The 19,407-nt window shown below is 55.4% G+C and overlaps 1 long non-coding RNA gene across 2 annotated transcripts in view; it reads left to right on the top strand.

Moving 5' to 3' along the window:
- Nucleotides 1-3,005: 3,005 nt before the first annotated feature.
- The window catches only part of LOC108176363 (uncharacterized), an 82,443-nt gene continuing 66,041 nt past the window's right edge, over nucleotides 3,006-19,407 (top strand). For both annotated transcript variants that reach the window (XR_007916609.2, XR_007916602.2), the window contains exon 1: nucleotides 3,006-3,381. This is a non-coding gene — a long non-coding RNA (uncharacterized lncRNA). The remainder of the gene's footprint in view (nucleotides 3,382-19,407) is intronic.

Genomic DNA, 19,407 nt, shown 5'->3' on the forward strand with positions numbered 1-19,407 from the left:
GACCAAGCGCACCCTCGGTGACCCGGGAGACAGCTCCTCCAGTGTCACTGCCAGGGCCTGGGACAAGGGGAGGTCTGTAAACTCCAATTGGACCAAAGTGAATTAATTGTTCCTTAGAAGCAAAAAGAAACACAGCAAACTGCCATTGAGGTCATGCCCGTGACCCTATCAGCAGAGGAGCCAGTCCTGAGGGTGGGTGACAGGCACACCTGGGTGGGGCAAGCCGCCCACTCCACACGGTCCGGCAGAGCAAGGCGTCGGGGTCTGGCTTGCTGCTGCGCATGCGCACACCATTCTTCCACCCTTCGGAACACTGTGGCGTCCAGAGACAGCCCCGGGGGAAGCAGCCTGGCTCAACCACATGGCCTGGGCCCCCGGGACTTCTGGTCTCCTCCTGGTGAGCACCGTGAGGTGCTGAGTGTGGAGGCGTTCGGAGCTGTGGTAGCTGCCAGGGGCTGTGCTCTTGCACACAAGGGAAGCGGGAGCGAGGGCGGGAAGAGAAGAGATCTCAGGTCTGTTGGCTCCAGCCGGTCTCAGATGTGTTAGGCTCCCGGTGCGTCCCTAACGGAGCGCTCATCTGTACGTCCAGCAAAGCGAACACCTTGAGAGTGATGGGCACCATGGCTGAGCTCGGCCCCTGGATCCTTTCCCAAGCTCTAGAACCCAACCTGGCCGGGTCTGGTGGGTGTCCTGTTGTGGTTCTTCCTTCTTGGTGGACTGAACTCAAATTCTGGGGGCCGGCGCTGTGGCATAGTGGGTAAAGCCCCAGCCTGCCGTTCTGGGATCCCATATGGATGTCGGTTTGAGTCCGAGTGCTCCACTTCTGATCCAGCTCTCTGCTGTGGCCTGGGAAGGCAGTGGAGGATGGCCCAAGTGCTTGGGCCCTTGCACCCGCATGGGAGACCTGGAGGAGGCTCCTGGCTCCTGGCTTCGGATCGTCCCAGCTCTGGCTGTTGCGGCCATTTGGTGAGTGAACCAATGGATGGAATCTCTCTCTCTCTCTCTCTCTCTCTCTCTCTCTAACTCTTTCAAATAAATAAATATTTAAAAATATTCTGGCAGCTGTGGTGGACGGTGTTGCCTGACTTTGGACGTGGTTTGAGCCCAAAGCTCACCTCCCTTGCTGTAGCCCAAATACCTCAACTCGGTTGTCCCAGCTGGAACCTATCATTCCCTCCTCGGCCCATTCCTCCACCGGCTGCTGGATCCCAGCTTCGGCCGCACCGCCCCAGCTCCCAAGCCAGGAGCTGAGTCACCCTTGGCCGCGGCATCAGATCAGCTGCCTCATCCGTGGATTCTAACCCTGGGTGTGAGGCTGCCCCAAGTCTCAGCCTCACTCAGTTCCTAGAGTATTTCAGGCCAGCCTGCCTGCCTGCCTACCTGCTCTCCCCCCCCCCCCCAATTTATATATTTATTTGCAATGGCAGAGAGAGAGGAAAAAGATCTCATACCTGCTGGTCCACTCCCCAAAGGGCTGGGCCAGGCTGAAGCCAGGAGCCAGGAGCTCCATCTGGGTCTCCCATGTGGGTGGCAGGGGTGCAGGCGCTTGGGCCATCTCCCACTGCCTTCCCAGGCACACTGGCGGGGAGCTGGATCAGAAGCAGAGGAGCCAGGACTCAAACCCAGTGCTCTGATATGGGGCACCAGTGGCGTAAGCAGCAGCGCACCGCGGTGCACCATGGTACTGAGCTTTTCTGATGCCACCGTGCCCTTCCCTCATGGTGGCTCCCCGCAGGCCACTCCAGCATCCTGCTTGGGCACTGCCGGACACAGCTGGGCCTCGATGGCCTCCCTGCGTCTGCTCAGGTTCCTCCTGCCAGAGCCTCCCTCTGCGCCTCTCTTCCCCCTCCCCGCCCCGCCAGGCCTCTCCAGGCCACAGCCAGGAACTTATCCTCTCCCCCCCAGCCCCCAGCCCTCTGAGAGCATGGTGGGCGTGCGCCAGGCACACCTGGGAGTAGCCACAGGTCACTTTTTCTCCCTGGGTCTCCTTTCCTTGGCCATCAGCAGGACGGCTCTCAGAGCCACCAAATGCTGGCCACGGAGGCGGTAGTGGGTGGTGTCCGTGGCATCGCTGTGGCTAACTGCCAGGACCAGGAGCAAGGTACATCAGTGGCTCCCTGCCCTGCCCACCCCTCGGCCCCATTAACTGCTGTCCCCTCAGCTAGACAGGCAGTGAGCGAGGCTGCCTCTAACCCTTGCTACCACTTCCTCCGGGCACCCAGCCCTGTCCATGTGGGGCTGCCGTGTGCAGCATCCTCAGAGCTCCGCTCAGCCTGGGCACGGTGTGGGCGTCATGCTCTTCTCCCTGACTACAGGGGTTTGCTCAAAGCCCTAGAAGTTGTCCCAGGCACAAGGGGAGCAAGATGCTGACCTGGTCTTCAGGTCCCAAAGCCACGACTCCATCCTCTTTGCCCTGCTACCGCTGCATAGCCTTAGTCTTCTCATCTGCAAAATGGGCATAACTGCTTCTCCTCCTCCTTCAGCCAGAGGAAGGAGCCCTGTGAGGAGCTGGAGAACCTGAGGTGTACAAAGAAGGCAGGTGAGGCTGGGGTGGCTGATAGAACAGGAGTCCTCACCACCAGGCGCCTCCCTTCCAGGGCCAGAGTCCTGCCTGTGCCTGGGTCCACAGCGCCCCCTGCTGGCAGACCAGCCCAGAAGCTCCCTGTGGGCAGCTTGCCTTGAGCACTGGAGAGTGGCCTCTGCCCTCAGGGAGCCCGTGGTGGGGGGAGCCATGCCCACGTGTGAGCAGGGAGCGCCCCAGGCCACGGTGCTCTCTATGGCCTGCCAGGAGGCCTGGCTGGGTGCTCCAAGCCCAGAACAGCCCCTTATTTAGGACTACACCTGCCTCTCCTCACCCCCACAGCAGCCCCCCGGTCCTCCCAGCCATGCTCTGCACAGCCCCGGCCTCTCCTGCAGCCTCTCCTTTGCCTGCTGTGCTGGGCGCGTGGGATTGGCCCCACCCCGCCATCTCCGCTCCCCTCCTTTATCCCCAGTGTCTGGCCTGCTCCCTGGCCTCTGAGACGCACCCTGGGAGGGAGGGAGCCTTCGCAAACAGACGGACTCCAGATGAAAACCCCGCCAGCCGTGCCACCTTCTTTCCTGTCCCTGGATGGTCTCCCGCTCACCCCGACCCTGGGCTCTGCTCTTCTCTGAAATTGCCTCCTCCCCTGTTGTCTATGTGAGACCTATACAAAATTCTTCCTCTTCCAGGAAGCCCTCCTGGGTGGACCCCAGCCTCTGATTTCTCCTGGCTTCTGACTTTGGAAGGATCTCCCAGCACACCCTGCTTTGTCCTGGGAACATGCGTCATCCCATCGGCCTCCCTAGAAGCTGCAGACCTCGGGAGGGAAGACCCACGTCTGCTCTTCTCCTGCCCCTCTGGTGAGACTCAGGGGCCGCTTCGTATTTGCTCTGATGCGTCCATTTAAATCAGTGGTTCTCCACAGGGCGTGGTTGTGCTCCCAGGAGATATTCAGCTGTTTCTAGAGATAATTGGGATCGTGACAAGGGGGTGGAGGGATGGGTGTTGTTGTGGTTGGCGAGTGGAGGTCAGGAATGCACAGACCTACCCACCTACCCCTGCACCAGGAGCTGTGCGTCCCGGAGTGCCAGCAGCGCCGGGTTGAGAAGCCCTGAACCACATGGGTGTTCAGATTCGGTGTTAGGAGACATAGCAGCCAAAAAGGGGCGGGGGTCGCGCCGGAGACTGGTTCAGCCAGGAGACACCAGCCTTCCCTCTCTGTGCCTGCCTGTTGCTTGCGACCCTGTGAGCAGAGGCTGGGGAAGGGGCTGGGAGTCGGGGGAGTGCTTTCAGTTTTGGAAGTTGAGTGTCCTTGGCTTCCTCCGGCTGCAGGCTGAGGGGGCACTGCCCTGTAGCCCCCTCCCCAGGCGTTGGCGGGGGGGCTCTGTTGGCCTCCCCGGCGACAGCTGGAAGGACGGGAAGACTTTGATAGGCTCCGGCAAGGCAGACTCCAGGGACTGACGGGGCAGGCAGCAGAGGAGCCTGCAGCTGCGGACAGCTGTTGGCCAGGCCCCAGCGCAGACGTGGAGGCCGGGCAGGGTGCTCCCCCTGGGCTAGGGGTTAAGAATGTCCCTGAGGCTGGTGGCCCGGAGACAGCACTCTCAGAGGCTGTCCAGGGCTCTCTGCACTCTGGGTGGACGCCCGTGGCCCAGGGCTCCTGCGAGCTGAGTGGAGGCGGCTTCCTGCCTGGCTCCTTTGCCTGGGGGCCTGGCTCCTTTGCCTGGGGGCAGGGGAGAGCCAGCCCTGCCCACCTCCCGCCCCAGGCCCTCCGGCCCTCTTAGCTCAGAGGTGGCCTGGGCTCTGGCTAGCGAGGGGCGCTTCGCTCCCAGACCTCACAGATGTGCCTCCTGGAAGGCAGCCCAAACCTGACTGGAAGCAGAGCTAACTTGGGGTGGCTCTGTCAGCCCACAGCCCTCTAGAATGTTCCACAAGGAGAGTAGCACCTCCTGCGGAGGGGTGCGCGTGCATGCGTGTGCACACGCGTGTGTGGTCACACGCTGCGGGCTGGGCTGGAGCATCTGAGGTCTTACTGTGTGGTTTCATGGGTAAGAGACTGTTCTGGAGTTAGCCCTGGGGCCAGAAGCTGGGCCCCCCCCCCCCAGCCTGTGTCCCTGCCTGTGGGTGGGTGTGGTTAACAGGCCCTGCTGTTGGGTGGGGTCTGCGTGGGGACCGCGGCGCTACAGTGCCGCCGAGAGTGGTGTTTGCTGCTATGGCGGTAGCTGTCGTCGTCATCAGTGTTGTCACTGTGTGGATGAGCATCTTGGATTCCAGAATCTAGAGTTCACGCCATCTATAACCTGATGGAAAATCCAGCAATTGCTTGGGGAGCACTGTCAGCACTGTCACCTTTGTTTTTAATTTTTTTTAATGATTTTTTATTTTCTTTGAAAGGCAGTCACATAGAGAAGGAGAGACAGAGTGAGAGAGAGAGAATCTTCCATCCACTGGTTCACTCCCCAAATGGCCACAATAGTCAGGGCTGGGCCAGGTTGAAGCCAGGAGCTCCATCCGCGTCTCCCACATGGGTGACAAGGGCTAAGGACTTGGGTCCTCCTCTGTTGCCCTCCCAGGCACATTAGCAGGGAGTTGGATTGGAAGTAGAGCAGCGGGGACTCAAACCAGCACCTGTATCGGACACCAACATTGCAGGCTGCAGCTTAACCCACTATGCCACGGTGCCAGTTCTCATTTTTTCTTTTTCAAAGCGGCTTTGTAGAGCTGTCCTTGGGGGAAGGCTCAGTCCCACAAACACCTTGGACACTTGGGGTTCAGGATGAAAGCCACAGCTGTGGGGTGGCTGGGGCACAGCTGAGCTCATCTGTGTCCTTGTCACCTTAGCAGCAGGTGTGTGGAGTGTGTGTGGCAAGTGTGTGACCAGGCTTCGGAGTGATTGGAGCACTGTTTGGGTGTGTACGAGTGTGTGTGGCAAGTGTGCACAGTCCTGGTGGGGGTCTTTGCAGGCTTCATGCATGCTGAGCGTGGGCCACGTGGGAGGTCTCTCGGTGCTCAGTGTGTGGGGTGTCTCTACGGGTGGCCCACAGGGTTTATCTGCCTCACTGTTCCCAGGTGAGTGTCTCAGTTCCACTGCTGTGTGTGTTTTGTGGGTCTTTTGTGAAATTTTAAAATTTCATTTTATTTGAGAAGTGGATGATGTAGAGATAGAGATAGAGATAGAGATAGAGATAGAGATAGAGATAGAGATAGAGAGAGAGATCTTTCATCTGCTAGTTCACTCCCCAGTGCCCACAACAGGAAGGGCTGGGCCAGGCTGAAGCCAGGAGCCAGGAACTACATCTGGTTCTCCCGTGTGGGTGGCAGGGGCCTAAGCACTTGAGCTATCGCTGGCTGCCTCCCATTAGCAGGAAGCTGGGATTGGAAGTGGAGAAGCCAGGACTGAACCCGGGCTCTCTGGTCAAGAGGCATCTTAACCACTGCACCACACAAACACTGTTTGTGGGTTCTTCTTCTTTTTTTCTTTTTTATAAGGATTGTATTTATTTATTTGAGAGGCAGAGTTATAGACAGAGAGAGGGAGAGATGGAGAGAGAGGTCTTCCATCACCAAAGCCACGCCAATCCAAAGCCAGGAGCCAGGAGCTTCCTCTGGGTCTCCCAGGTGGGTGCAGGGGCCCAAGGACTTGGGCCATCTTCTACTGCTTTCCCAGGCCATAGCAGAGAACTGGATGGGAAGTGGAGCAGTCAGGACTCAAACCTGCACCCATTTGGGATGCCAGTGTCCCAGGCAGAGGCTTAGCCTACTACTGCACCTCAGCACTGGTTCCTGTGGGTCCTTCCTAATGGTGTCCTTGAAGGGTGATTTGCAGGAGCTTCAGTTGGGTGAGGGGCTCCAGAGCTGGGCTGAATGGAGGCTGCGCAGCTCACTCCCCAGGGAGGGCTGGGCTTGGGGACCATGGAGGGTCTCTGCATAGGGGTTAAGGGCTCTGCCTTCCTCAAGTGCCTTCTAAACCTGACCGTGAGCAAGGAGGGACTGAGGGTTCACCCAGGACTTGTGCTCTCATTTACGGCCTGGGAGGCTGAGGGGCAGTGTCAGCAGTGGCGGAGGCGTGGTCCTGGGCCTGGGCATGCTGTCAGGTGTGTCCCCAGCTGGGGGACGGACCACAGGTAGAGGCAGCTTGGGCACCGTCTCCAGTGGGCCCGGGCAGCGATTGCCCGGGGAACAAGCCTCTGGGAGGCAGGGCTGCAGGTGAACAGGGAAGGTTCTGTTAGTGCAGGTTGTGTCCCAGATGCCGCACGGGAAATACTTACGCTGAGCAAGGAGGCTTCTTCGTGGAGCTGGAGTGCAGTGCTGCAAGCCTAAATGTTCATTTGCTGAGCCGGCAGCCGAGTGCCAAAGGGGCCCAGACGCTGGTGGGAAAATGGGGAGGCTGAAGCTGTGTCCCGCCTGAGGCCAGCCAACCCTGGTCACCCCATGTCAGCTCATCTTGTGGAAGGTTTCGTGGGCCGCAGGCTCATGTGAGAACGTGGGGGTGAGTCTGAGATCCGCGGCCTTTGCCTGCTGGATCCACGTGGTCCGGCCCAGTGGGCCAGCGCACAGGGTCAGGAGGGCTCAGCGGGGCTCCAGCCGCCAGACTGGCCAACCCCAGCTTTCCTTCCCATGTGGCAGCTGTTTTTCAAGTGTCCAGAGATACTATTGTGATGAACAACATGCACATTTGTTGCAAGGCAAGCATTACATAATGGCCTTTGGCTAGTAAAGGTCTTTCTCAATCAAGAGAACACCATAGAGTAGAATTGCTAGTGGAGAGGGACTCTGTGGGTGTGCACTGGGACCTGAATTTCAGTACGGAACGAGAACCCCAGATGGCCTTGCATGTACCCTGCACCCAGGCACACCCGGTGAAGCCTGAGGACCCCTTCTCAGAATTTGGTTTCCGAATGCATGAAACCAAGGCTGCGGCACTGCCAAAGTAACTGGTGATACCAAAGTGTAGACGCCAGAACACTAAAGCTGGCAGGGGGAATTAGGCTTAGGGGATGAACCACTGGTTAGGATGCGTGTGTCCCACCCAGGAGCACCCAGGTTCAATTCCCTTTTCTGGTCCCGATTCCAGCTTCCTGGGAGGAGGTGGTGATGGCACAAGTAGTTGGATCCCTGCTGCCCATGTGGGAGACCTGGATTGAGTTCCCAGCTCCTGGTCTCCGTTCCCCTACTCTCTGGCTGTTGTGGGCGTTTGAAGAGTGGTCTGGTGAATGGAATCTCCTTCTCTCCATCCCTCAGAAGTAGAAACATTAAAAAACATAGGAAACACCCTATGATAAAGTAACATATGGGCTTCTTTGTTGAGACTTGCACAGTGGTCATTTTGAAGTGAAGATGGCTGTAAATGGTACTTTAAAAAATCTGGGAGCCAGTGCTGTCACAGTGGGTAAGGCCACCGCCTGCAGTGCCGGCATCCCATATGGGCGCCAGTTTGAGTCCCGGCTGCTACACTTCCCATCCAGCTCTCTGCTATGGCCTGAGAAAGCAGCGGAGGTTAGTCCAAGTCCTTGGGCCCCTGCACCTCCACGGGAGACCCAGAAGAAGCTCCTGGCTTTGGATGGGTACAGCTCTGGCTGTTGTGGCCATCTGGGGAGTGAACCAACGGATGCAAGACCTCTCTCTCTCTCTCTCTCTCTCTCTGCTTCTCTGTAACTCTGACTTTAAAGTAAATAAAAAAATCTTTGAAAAAATAAATCTGCCACGGAGCCAGCATGGTGGCACAGCAGGTTAACCACCGCCTGCAATGCCAGCATCCCACATAGGCACCAGTTTGAGTCCTGGTTGCTCCATTTCTAGTCCTGCTCCCTGCTAATGCACCTGCGAAAAGCAGTGGAGAATGCCCAAGTCCTTGGGTCCCTGCACCCATGTGGGAGACCTGGAAGAAGCTCCTGGTTCCTGGCTTCAGCCTGGCCCAGCCCTGGCCATTGCTCACATCTGGGGAGTGAACCAGTAGATAGAAGATCTCTCTCTCCCTCTCTCCCTCTCTCCTCCCCCCTCCCCCCTCCCCCTTTCTCCCTCCCTTCTTCTCTCTCTCTCTCTAACTTTGCCGTTTGAATGAATAAGTAAATCTTAAAAAAAAAAAGTCTGCTACAACCCATGATACAGTCACAATTTCGCAAATACCATCATAAATTTCCCTACCATTATTTTGATAGCAAATACTCAATTCTAGTTAGAGGCTAGTGAATATGCAGATACATATTTTCCCGCTCAAACTCACATGCCCTTTGAGGTGGGCATTTGGCACAACAATTAAGATACCACTTAGGATACCCACATCCTGGCTGTGAGCCCCTGCTCTGTGGTCTATTCCAACTTCCTGCTAACGCACACCCCAGGAAGGCAGCAGGTGATAAGTAAATAAATCAATAAAGTTAATATTCATTAATAAACTAAAATCTAATTAATTTAGTTAATTTAAAAATTCATTCATTAATTAAAAATATTCACAAACCCTGAATTCTGTTCTCAGAGCTCTGGGGGGAGAGGAGCATCTATGGACTGAGGCTAGGAACACCTGCTCTGGAGGGAAACCTCAGGAAGATTAGAAGAGGAGTGGGCAGGAGTCACCCACACTCCGATGGCATGGGTCAGTGTGCAGGTGCACTCGGTGGCTGCCCCCAGGAGCCTCAGGGAAGACCCTGGTGTGTGCCCATCCACGCTGCCTGGCCCACAGTGCTTGGGTCAAACACCCCCCCCCCCCAAGGCTTTGCTCAGTGTGGAGGGTGTGGTCAGACTTGGTCCATCCTGGGCAGGCAGCCCAGGGCCACTGAGGCCTGGGATGGGGGCTGTTCTGGAGGGAAAGCCAAGAGGGGAGGGCCGCAGGCAGAGCTGGTGACCAGGTGAGACCAGGGCCCTGGTCCTGAGCAGAGCCGTGGCACCTTTGGAGTGAGAGGGAGGGACGGAGCCTGTAGTCATGCCAGGGCGGCTTTTGTTTGGATGAGATGCACAGGGGAGGGAACCATGAGGAAGTTTCTGGAAATCTGTGCCTTTGGCTTCCTTCCTGAACTTCCTCTCCACACTACCCCTCCTCCCACCCAGACCCAGAATCCAATTTCCTCTTCTTTCAAAGTACAACTCAAAACAGATTTGCTTTAAAATCTATTTATTTGTATTTTATTTGAAAGTCAGGGGGAGAGGGTTGGAGGAGTGTGTGTTGGGGGCGGTATCTTCTATCCATTGGTTTACTCCTTGGCTGGGCCAGGCTGATGCCTGAGTCTCCCACGTAGGTGGCAGGTACTGGAGTACTTGAGCCATCACCTGCTGCCTCCCAGGGTGTGCATTAGCAGAACTCTGGATTGCAGATAAAGGAGCCAGGCCTCGAGCAGGCGCTCAGAAATGGGGTCCCGCGTGTGGTGACGAAGCAGACTGAGTCCTGCAGGGGAAGCTGAGGAGGCGAGCTGCTCTGATGCTGTGAGGGGTACACGTACAGCACATGGAGGGAGCTGGATCTCCGGGACACAGCTCGAGGTTGGTGTCCCTTCCCCATCCCACCTGCCCCTAGGCGGCTCCACCCCAAGAGGACCATTCAGAGACAACCACATAGCAACCCTAAATTCTGATAGGGATTGGCGCTCTGTGACCTATGGCAGATCATCAAGGCAGAGGCTAAGAATGTACATTCCTGGGCTCTCCCCCCCACCTCCACCACCAACCTGGGTGCCTTGAAGTCTGCTAGTGGCTGCTGGGACTTCTGCCCCAGTTCCCTGGCGGGTGGCCTGCTTGCTCAGAGAGCTCCGGGAGCCAGTGGGTGTTGGAGGCCTCTCAATGCTGTAGAGATTGAGCTTCAGAGCTGGGCTTTGAGGCCTTTAAACAGTGCCTCTGAGAGCCTTGGGCATTCTGCAGTGGGGAGGTGGTGGCACGGGTGTGGCTCAGCCTGTGTAGCATGTGGTACACTCTGGTAGTGCCAGGTGATGGAGGGCACGGGGTGACACGTGGTGTGTTGGGGTCAACAGGCATATGCCACTACTCAGGTGGCATAGACATGATACTCCCTGACCCCCCACCATTCATGACCAGTGACCAAGGAAACAGATCGTCCCACAGAAGTCCCTGGCTTTCCATTCCTCCAGGGCAAACTATCTCTGGTTCACCATGGCCACCTCTGTTTGTGACCTTAGAAATGCAAAGGCCTTCTCCACCAAGTTCTTTTGTCCTTAGAGACAGATTTCTTTAAAGACTTTATTTATTTATTTATTTATTTGAAAGAGAGAGAGAGAGAGGGAGAGAGAGATTGATCTTCCATCCTCTGCTTTACTCCCCAGATGGCTGCAATGGCCCAGGACTGGGCCAGGCCTAAGCCAGGAACTTCTTCCAGGTCTCCCCTGTGGGTGCAGGGCCCACACCCTCGGGCCATCTTCCACTGCTTTCCCAGGTGCATTATCAGGGAGCTGGATTAGCACAAAAACAAATGGGATGCTGGCACATGATGATGCTTTGAATGAATGCTTTGACTACGATTTAAATTTATTGATCGAATTAAAAAGATTGCCTTTCATGATGTGAGCCTCAGCCAAGAGATTGAAGGCCTGAGCAGAACAAGGTGGCTCTTCCCTTGAGCAACAGAATTCTCCCATCCCAGGTCAGCAGCTCCACTGACGGCAGCAGCCTGCTGGACGCAAGGCTGAAGCGGCGCCCTCAGCTCTGCGGAGTTTGCACTTGCCAGCCTCTTTGATGACTTGAGCCACTACCTTAAAAATATTTCTTCATTTACTTATGGGGGGGGGGGTTGAGAGAGAGTTACAACCCACTGTTCCAACCTCAAATGCTTGCAATGGCTAGACGGGGCTGGACTGAAGCTGGGAACTGGGGACTCAGTGTAGGTCTCCCTTGAGGGCGGAGCAGCCCAACCACTTGAGCCATCACTGTTGTCTCCCAGGGTCTGCGTCAGCAGGAAGCTGGAGTCAGGAGCCAGCGGCAGGTACTGAACCCAGACACTCTGATATGGGATGTGGCATGTTAACTGTTAGGCCAAAGCCCTCCTCTGGAACCATTATCTTATACTAATTTTCTCTCCGCATGTGTGTGTGTATTCCATCTATTTATCTATATGGTAGGTTCTGTTTCGATTTTCCTAGAGAATATTCACCAGTGTTGGTACTGAGAGGGAGGTGCTACTGTGACAAATTCCCAAGTATGCGGAAGTGGCTTTGGAACTGAGCATGGGCAGAGACTGAAAGGGTTTTGAGATGAACACTAGAAAAAGCCTGTTCGGCCTTGAAGAGACTGTTGGACGACAAGAACAATTCTGGTGAGGGCTCGGAAATAAAAGAGGAGAGCCGTAGAGAAAACGTCTATTATCTGAAAGAACACACTTACCATCATGAATAGAGAACATTACATGTGCTTCTAGGGAGGTTTCAGTCAGAAATGAGGAACATGCTATTTCAAATTTCAAACTGTATTTCAGAAAAGCAATGCTTGTTATGAAGTGCCAAAGAATCTGGCTGAATTGTAGTTTTTATAAGTGATGACCTTAGATATTTAACAGAGGAGATTTCTCAGAAAAGTATTGAAAATGTAGCCTGGTGTCTCCTCATTGCTTATAATAAAATGCAATCAGAGAAAGAGAAATTTAAAGAATTACTAGGGAAAAAATCAGTACTCAAAGATTTGGAAAATTTCCAGATTAACCATATTACAGAAGAAAAATAAAATGAAAATGTTTCTCTTCCCGGTGAAAACACTAAGCATGTGGCTAGAGATGCAGAGAGACAGAGAGAGATTTTCCATCCTCTGGTTCATTCCCCAAATGGTCTCAATGGCCAGAGCTGGGCCAATCCAAAGCCAGGAGCCAGGAACTTCTTCCAGGTCTCCCATGTAGGTGCAGGAGCCCAGGCATTTGAGCCATCTTCCACTTCTTTCCAAGGCCATCAGCAGGGAGCTGGATCAAAAGTGGAGCAGTGGCTGGCGCCGCGGCTCACTAGGCTAATCCTCTGCCTGCGGCGCCGGCACACCAGGTTCTAGTCCCGATTGGGGTGCTGGATTCTGTCCCGGTTGCTCCTCTTCCAGTCCAGCTCTCTGCTATGGCCCGGGAGTGCAGTGGAGGATGGCCCAAGTCCTTGGGCCCTGCACCCCATGGGAGACCAGAAGAAGCACCTGGCTCCTGCCATCAGATCAGCACGGTGAGCCAGCTGCAGCGCGCCGGCCGCGCCGGCCATTGGAGGGTGAACCAACGGCAAAGGAAGACCTTTCTCTCTGTCTCTCTCTCTCACTCTCCACTCTGCCTGTAAAAAAAAAAAAAAAAAAAAAAAAAAGTGAGCAGCTGGGACTTGAACCAATGCCCATATGGGATGCTGGCACAGCAGGTGTCAGCTTTACCGGCTATGCCATGGCACCAGCCCCAAGGCTGTCTCTGCTACCAATCTCTTACGTTGATCTTGTGTACTCCTTAAGCTTTGGTCACATCCAGTTTCTGGTGTGATTTCTGTGATTGTTAATTTTATATGTAAACTTGATTGGGTCATGGGGTGCCCAGATATTTGGTCAAATATTGTTCTGGGTATTTCTGTGATGATGTCTTTGAATGATCCTTTGAGTGGGGTCTAAATAATTCCAGCTGGGATTAAAGGGGCCAGGAAAAACGAGAGGAAATGAAGGCAGCCTGCTGGACCTCTGGGGTTCCACACACAGAGTCCATGCACAGAGTCATGCAGCTCTGAACAAGCTTTCTCCTTCAGGACGAGGGTGGGAGGACCCTGGAGGTCATTCCGAGGTCATCAGGGCTACCAATGCCATCACAGGCCAAGGGGACCTGGTTGCTTCCTCTGCAGCTTCAGAGGGTGGGGCCGCCTCCGTGGTTTCAGTGGGCCAGGGGCAGGTCCGCCCCCAGAGCAGTGGGACTGGTTCTGTTGCTCCAGGGGGCCCGGGGCACAGCATCGAGCCCCAGTGTCTCCTTCTTGACCTCTATGAACTGGTGGGATTTTCCTTCCTGGGTTTTGGATTTGAATTTGTGACTCCTCCTTTCCAACTTCTCCCCTTGGCACTGGGCTTGCCACCGCTGCATTTGGGAAGCAGGTCAGCTGTTGGATTTCATGGATTCACAGCGGGAGAGGAACTGTGCCTCAGAGCGCATCGAACCTCAAGTCTCACTGCTCTCTGGTTACGATGTCTTGGAATTAATGCTGGAATGAGTTAGGACTTTTGGAGTGGGGTGAATGTGTTTTGGATGTCAAGAGGACATGAATTGGGGGGTAAGGGTGGAATATTATAGACTGAATTTTGACTCCCCAAATCCACATGTTGAAGCCCTGTGTCTCAATGGAACCGTATTTGGAAATAAGACCTTTAATGAGGTAATTAAGTTAAGTGAGGCCATGATGCTGGGGTTCTACTCTGATAGGGTTACTGTCCTCTAAGAAGAGGAGGAGACACCAGAGACCTCTTGCTCCTGGTATGTGTGCACGAGAAGAAAGGCCTTGAGAGCAGACAGCAAGATGCCACCATGTAGGCCCAGGAGGCCTGGCCAGAAAGCAGCCCTGCTGGCACCTCGCGCGTGGACTTCCAGCCTCGAGGCTGGGAGAGAGCGTACGTCTGGTTTTCAAGCCGTCCAGTCTGCAGCATTTGATTAGGCAGAGCTATGTGAGTGAGGAGTCAGGCAGACTTAGCTTTCAGTTCTGTCTTTCAAGGATTCATTCATTCTGCCAGCATTTAAGGTCAGCTCCCTGTTAGCCGCTGTGTCCAACGCTGGGTTCTGAAGGTGAGCGAGATGGACACAGGGACTATGTTCATGGCGCTTAAACTCAAGTGCACGAGATGCCCGTTCACCATGTAATTACTGAGACCCACCAGGGATGAGAGCTCTGCAGGGTGCCACTGGACAACAGGGTCACAGCCAAGTTCAGGAAGAAGTGACAGCAGATCTGGGCTCTGAGGGCCATTAGGGATAAACCAGGAGAACGGTGAGGAAGGGTGTTCCGTGCAGAAGGAACAGCATGTGCAAAAGATGCTGTTGCCAAGGAGCTGGTGGGGTTTAGGGGTCTGGCAAAGGCCACCCCGACCAGAATGGAATGTGTGTGTGTGTGTGTGTGTGTGTGGAGGGGTTCAGGCTGGACAGGGCTCAGGAAGAGGCTGGTTCTCACGGGCTGGGTAGACCTTAGCAAGGCCTTTTTATAAGCGGCCTGGGAAACCTCTGGGCTGTCTTAGCCTGGGAGTTGGCATGGTCAGCTGCATCTTCCCAAAATGCCCACGGCTGCTGCCTGCTAAGCAGGGTGCCCTGGAGCAGGAGCCGTGTGGACAGCAGCCAGGGGTTCCTGGCAGAAGTCCTGGAGGAGCAGGCAGAGGGCTGGGACCACTCAGTGGCAGTGGAGATGGAGAGAAGGGCATGATTGGAGAGCGACTCCTACAGGCAAAACAGCTGGGCATTGGTGCCCAATTGTATATGGGAGGTGAGGGCGAGGGAGGAGTCAGGGAGGACCTATACTTCCTGGGTGAGCAGCCCAGCGGGAGATAGTACTGTCCCGTCGGGGAGAGAGGATGAAGAAGGCCAAGTCAAGGCCAGGACAGCCGCTTATGAAGAGTGCAGACCTGGGTGGGTCACTTTGAAGCATCTGTGTGCCTCCATTTCCGCATCTGATGTAAGTGATGCAAGTGAGGTGGTGTCTGGCAGGGTGCGCTCAGAGGCGCTGCCCCTGAGTCCCGGAGCCCCCATGCTTCCCGGTGCAGCGGCTCAGGCAGACGCTCCGGCTCTGGTGTGAAGAACAAGGAAGCCTCGACTGTGTCAGGGTGGAGCCCTGCCCAGAGTCACACACTGTTGGGACCAGGCTCACAGAGACGGAGCGGGCAGAGCCTTCCCTCGCTCGGCCAACCCTTAACGTGACTCACACATCCCAAGGGCAGAAAGGACTCCTGCACAGACTTTCCGTCGTCCCTGGAGGTGTGGTGTGGGGGGGGGATCAGGAGTGACAACGTCCCAGCTGGGCACGCTATTAGCAGAAGACAGAGTAGAGCAGGAGACAGAGGCAGGAGGTGAAATGCCAGTCGTGGTAGTAGCCCATTTCCAAAACATACGGTGCCCACAACACTTTATTTTCATTCCCTGCCAAGTCCACGATGCTGTGATTGGCAGGCAGCCTTCCTCTGAGTGGAGATTGCGGCACCCAGGCTCCTTCCAGCTTGTGGCTCTGCTGTCTTCGAGGTCACAGGTCATGGCAGATTGGAACGAGAGATGCAACGAGGCCTTCGCTTCCTATTGTCTTTAGCTCGGAGGAGACACATTGCTTCTGTTCACAGTGCGGTGGCCACGCCTGACAGCAAAGGAGCCAGAAAAGTCATCTCCAGGGGTATCCAGGAAGAGGAGAGGGTGAGCTTTGGTAGCCGGCATCAGAGTCCAGATACAGCAGGTCAGAGGTCACCTCTGCATCCTGGATATTGTGTTCTAGAGTCCAGAAAGACCATCCAAATGGACAGGAACCTGAACTGTGCCAGCCAGGCTCCTGGAGTCCATTTGGGACAAGGCCTCTCTGCCAAGGTGGAGGGGAAGAGCAGAGAAAGACTGTCCATCGGCCTGCTGATTTCCCCAGGAGGGCAGAGGCCCAGCCCCAGGCTGAGCAAGTTGTGGGAACTGGCCGATGCTTGGCAGGGCCACCTCTGGGTCATGGATACAGCTAGTGGCCAAGGCAATTGAAATACTTGTCCTGGGTGCGTTGAGTGAGTTGGCTGTGAGGAGCTGGGGGGGGGGGGGGGCAAAGCTGTCTGAATCTTATCTAATAAAATATCTGTGGCCTGGCAGAAAAAGGGACACGTGTGTGAACTTTAATAACGCGACATCAGTGAAGGGACAGCCTCACTGAGAAGGGATATTTGAGACACAACACCACTGAGACTGGAACTTGGACTTGAGGAAGCCAAAGAGAGCAGCAAGTGCAACAGCCGTGTGGTGGGAGCAGGCCTGCTCGGTCCAGGGCCCCGCTGCCACCATCCTGGCCAGAGGCGAAGAAGGGAATAGTAGGTGGGGGCAAGCGGCGAGATCTGTTTTGTAGGGACAGCCCTCTGTCCCTCTCTTCTTTGCTTTCTCGGTTTTCTAGAAGGAGTATATGAATGTATTTCTGAACTGCAACCCCCACGAGGGCAGGAAGGGAGCCTGACTGCTCCCCACCCTCACAGCAGGCTCAGGGCTGCCTGTCCCCAAAGCCCCCTTAAAAGTGGCTGTGTCCTTAATCCTCAGACTTCCCAGGCTGAGCCCAGGGCTTGCCAGTCAGCATGGCGCTCACCGGTGTGCAAAGCTTCTTTGTGGTCTGGACACTCCTGTCCCGTTCTCGAGAGGACTCCTTTGTGTACCCAGCCAAAGGACTTGGAGCTTTGGGGTCAGGATGTATGAGAGACTCAGCCCGGCCCTAGCATGAAGGGCTCGGAGCTCCACTGCGGACAGCCTCACTGGTTCTGTTTCATCCTGGCTGTGCAGGGGTGCCCAGCGGGGATCCCTGGCCCCAACCAGCTTTGCCCAGGCGGGGAGCGCTGGACTCTATGTGGCACACTCCTTGCCGTGCGTGTGGGAAGGACTCCAGGAGCCTCCAAGAAGTGTGCTGGGCTTGGTTGTGGGTGTCCTTCACCCACAGCCCTGCAGCCTTTGTTGAAGCTGGGAGCCCAGGACCTTGCCAGCCCCCAACTGTTACAGACAGGTGCGGCTGCTGCTGACAGCCCCACGTACTCCGATGTATGAGGGCCCTCCGTGTACACCTTCCACAAGCCCTACTGTCTCAAATTCAGAACCTACACGCAGGCTTATTTCCCAATCATGTGTTTTTAAGAGTCATGCATTTCCTGCACTCTCTTGCCCAAAGCCTTTTTCCCACTCACCTGTGACCAGTCCTGCAGCAGGGTGGTTACAACAGGGCTGGGAGAGCATCGAGTACGTGACACCTGCACAGGCCTCCGAGCCCGTAAAACAAGGACAATCCTAGTGTCCACCCCATAGCGTCATCGTGAAGCTCAATCCAGGTAACCACAGAGGGGGCTGGGCATGCAATAACTGAGCTCTGAGCCTTCCTGTTCCTACCTCCTGCAGCCCTGAGCCCAGCACTCTTCAGCTCTGAGCAGAACACGAAAGCCCTGCTTACCCGGGCCTTGGGTGGCTGGGTGTGGGGGCGGTGAGTAGCTGCGACCATGAACGGTGCCTCTGCAGGTGCCAGGGACCCACAGCTCCACCCTCTCCCAGCAGTGCCGCCTCCCAGACCCTTGTCATCGGTCCCAACCTCCACTGCCTCCCGCTGCCCAAGTTTCATCAAAAGCTCAGTTGAGAGAAATGAAGTTCACGGGGGTTATTTAAAGGCCACGCATTCCATCCATTCTTCCAGAGGAGGGTTATCCCCGAGCCAGTCGGACTCTCACGAAACGGAGTCGTTCTGGGAGCACATGACTTGGTCCCCACGCAGTCCCAGTTGAGCCGCCCTTCACAGCGTCGGCGACTCCGTCCTGCTCTGATGCTTCTCCCTCACGGGCGGTCTCAGCTAAGGGTCCTTTTTGAGACCTCCAAGCAGAATACGGTTTAGGCACCCATGGCCAGTGATGCTCTACCTCCCCCGAGGGACCAGCCTTTGCACTCATGGGCAGTGAGGCTGGTGAAACCCCCTCGCACCCCCCCCCAACACTTTGCTTGGGTTGCCAAGACACTCAGGGCTAAACTCAGCTTCAAGAATCTTAGAGGATCCCTGGGCCCTGCTATTTGAGGGAGGGGACTCCTTTCCCAGTGCTGATTTCTAACAGCTGGAATTGCGATTAGGCATTTGCATCTATCTGGTCAACCTCTTTGATAGGGCTCAGCAGGAGAGAGTCGAGAAAATAGTCTGCTCCCTGGCAAACAGGTGACGGCGGTGGCCAGGGTGAGTGGGAGACAGAGTGGGAGGGGGCAGTGTGGATGTGGAGGGCACAAGGCCTGGGGGCCGTAGGACAAGTGCCCCTTTCTCAGCCATGGTGGTGGCTGAGCAGGGTCTGGCTTCACAGAGCCACGGGGTGAGCACGAAAAGAGGATTTTCCATGAGTTTGAAAAGAGAACCACAGCCCTTGCTCAACTTGAACTTCTCCCTGTGCCCCACCCCCCACCCCCCACCCCCGGCTTGCTGGGTATTTCTGTCCTGTTGTGAAATACTGAAACTTGCAGTGTCTCCTTTCTCTTCCTCTTCGCTCCCAACCCATCACGCCCACCTTGCCTTTTTGTTTCTGAACAAACCACGCTCATCCCTTCCTCCATCCTGACTGCTGGTCTCGGGGGCCGTGATCCGGGTCGTGCACTGTGACTCCTCCTGACACAGGTGCCCAGCACCCACAGTTTGCTGTTGGTGCAAACAATGAAGGCTGAGTTCAGATCCTCCGGGACACAGCTATGTGGAGTCAGGAACATGAGCCTTTTGGAACTACTTTTATTGCCGTATTTTTCACTTAGTGTAGTGAATCCCATGTCTCAGTGCATGCGCATTTTTATTGTTTGTCTTAGCAAGGTCCCTTCACCCTTCTGTCAGTCCAGGTCTCTCCATCCCATCTTGGCACTATCGATGTTTCAGGCCTGCTCATCCTTTTGGTGTGTGTGTGCAGGTTCTGTGCACTGCAGGATGTTTGTAGCACCCCTGTATGTAGAGTCATGTATGGCACAGAAGATCACCCCCAGGGTGAGAGCCATTGTCACATGCCTCACCGTGAAAACCTCTCTGCTGCATTAGCTGTGTGCTCCTGTTTGCATACTGCCCTACTAATTGCCTGTTCACATCTTTGCCCAGTTTCCTATTCAGGTGCCATCTTCTTTGGATTTGCAAAGGGTGGCCTGATACATTCTAGATGTGAGTCTTATGTTGGTCTGGCCTTCTGTTGTCTTCTCATTTTCCATCATCTGTTCACTAAATCTCACCTTGCACGTGAGGTCATGGGCACAGAGCTACAGAGGTCAGTGTTCCCAT

Source organism: Oryctolagus cuniculus, chromosome 2 (genome assembly GCF_964237555.1).
Source record: "Oryctolagus cuniculus chromosome 2, mOryCun1.1, whole genome shotgun sequence".
NCBI lineage: Eukaryota > Metazoa > Chordata > Mammalia > Lagomorpha > Leporidae > Oryctolagus > Oryctolagus cuniculus.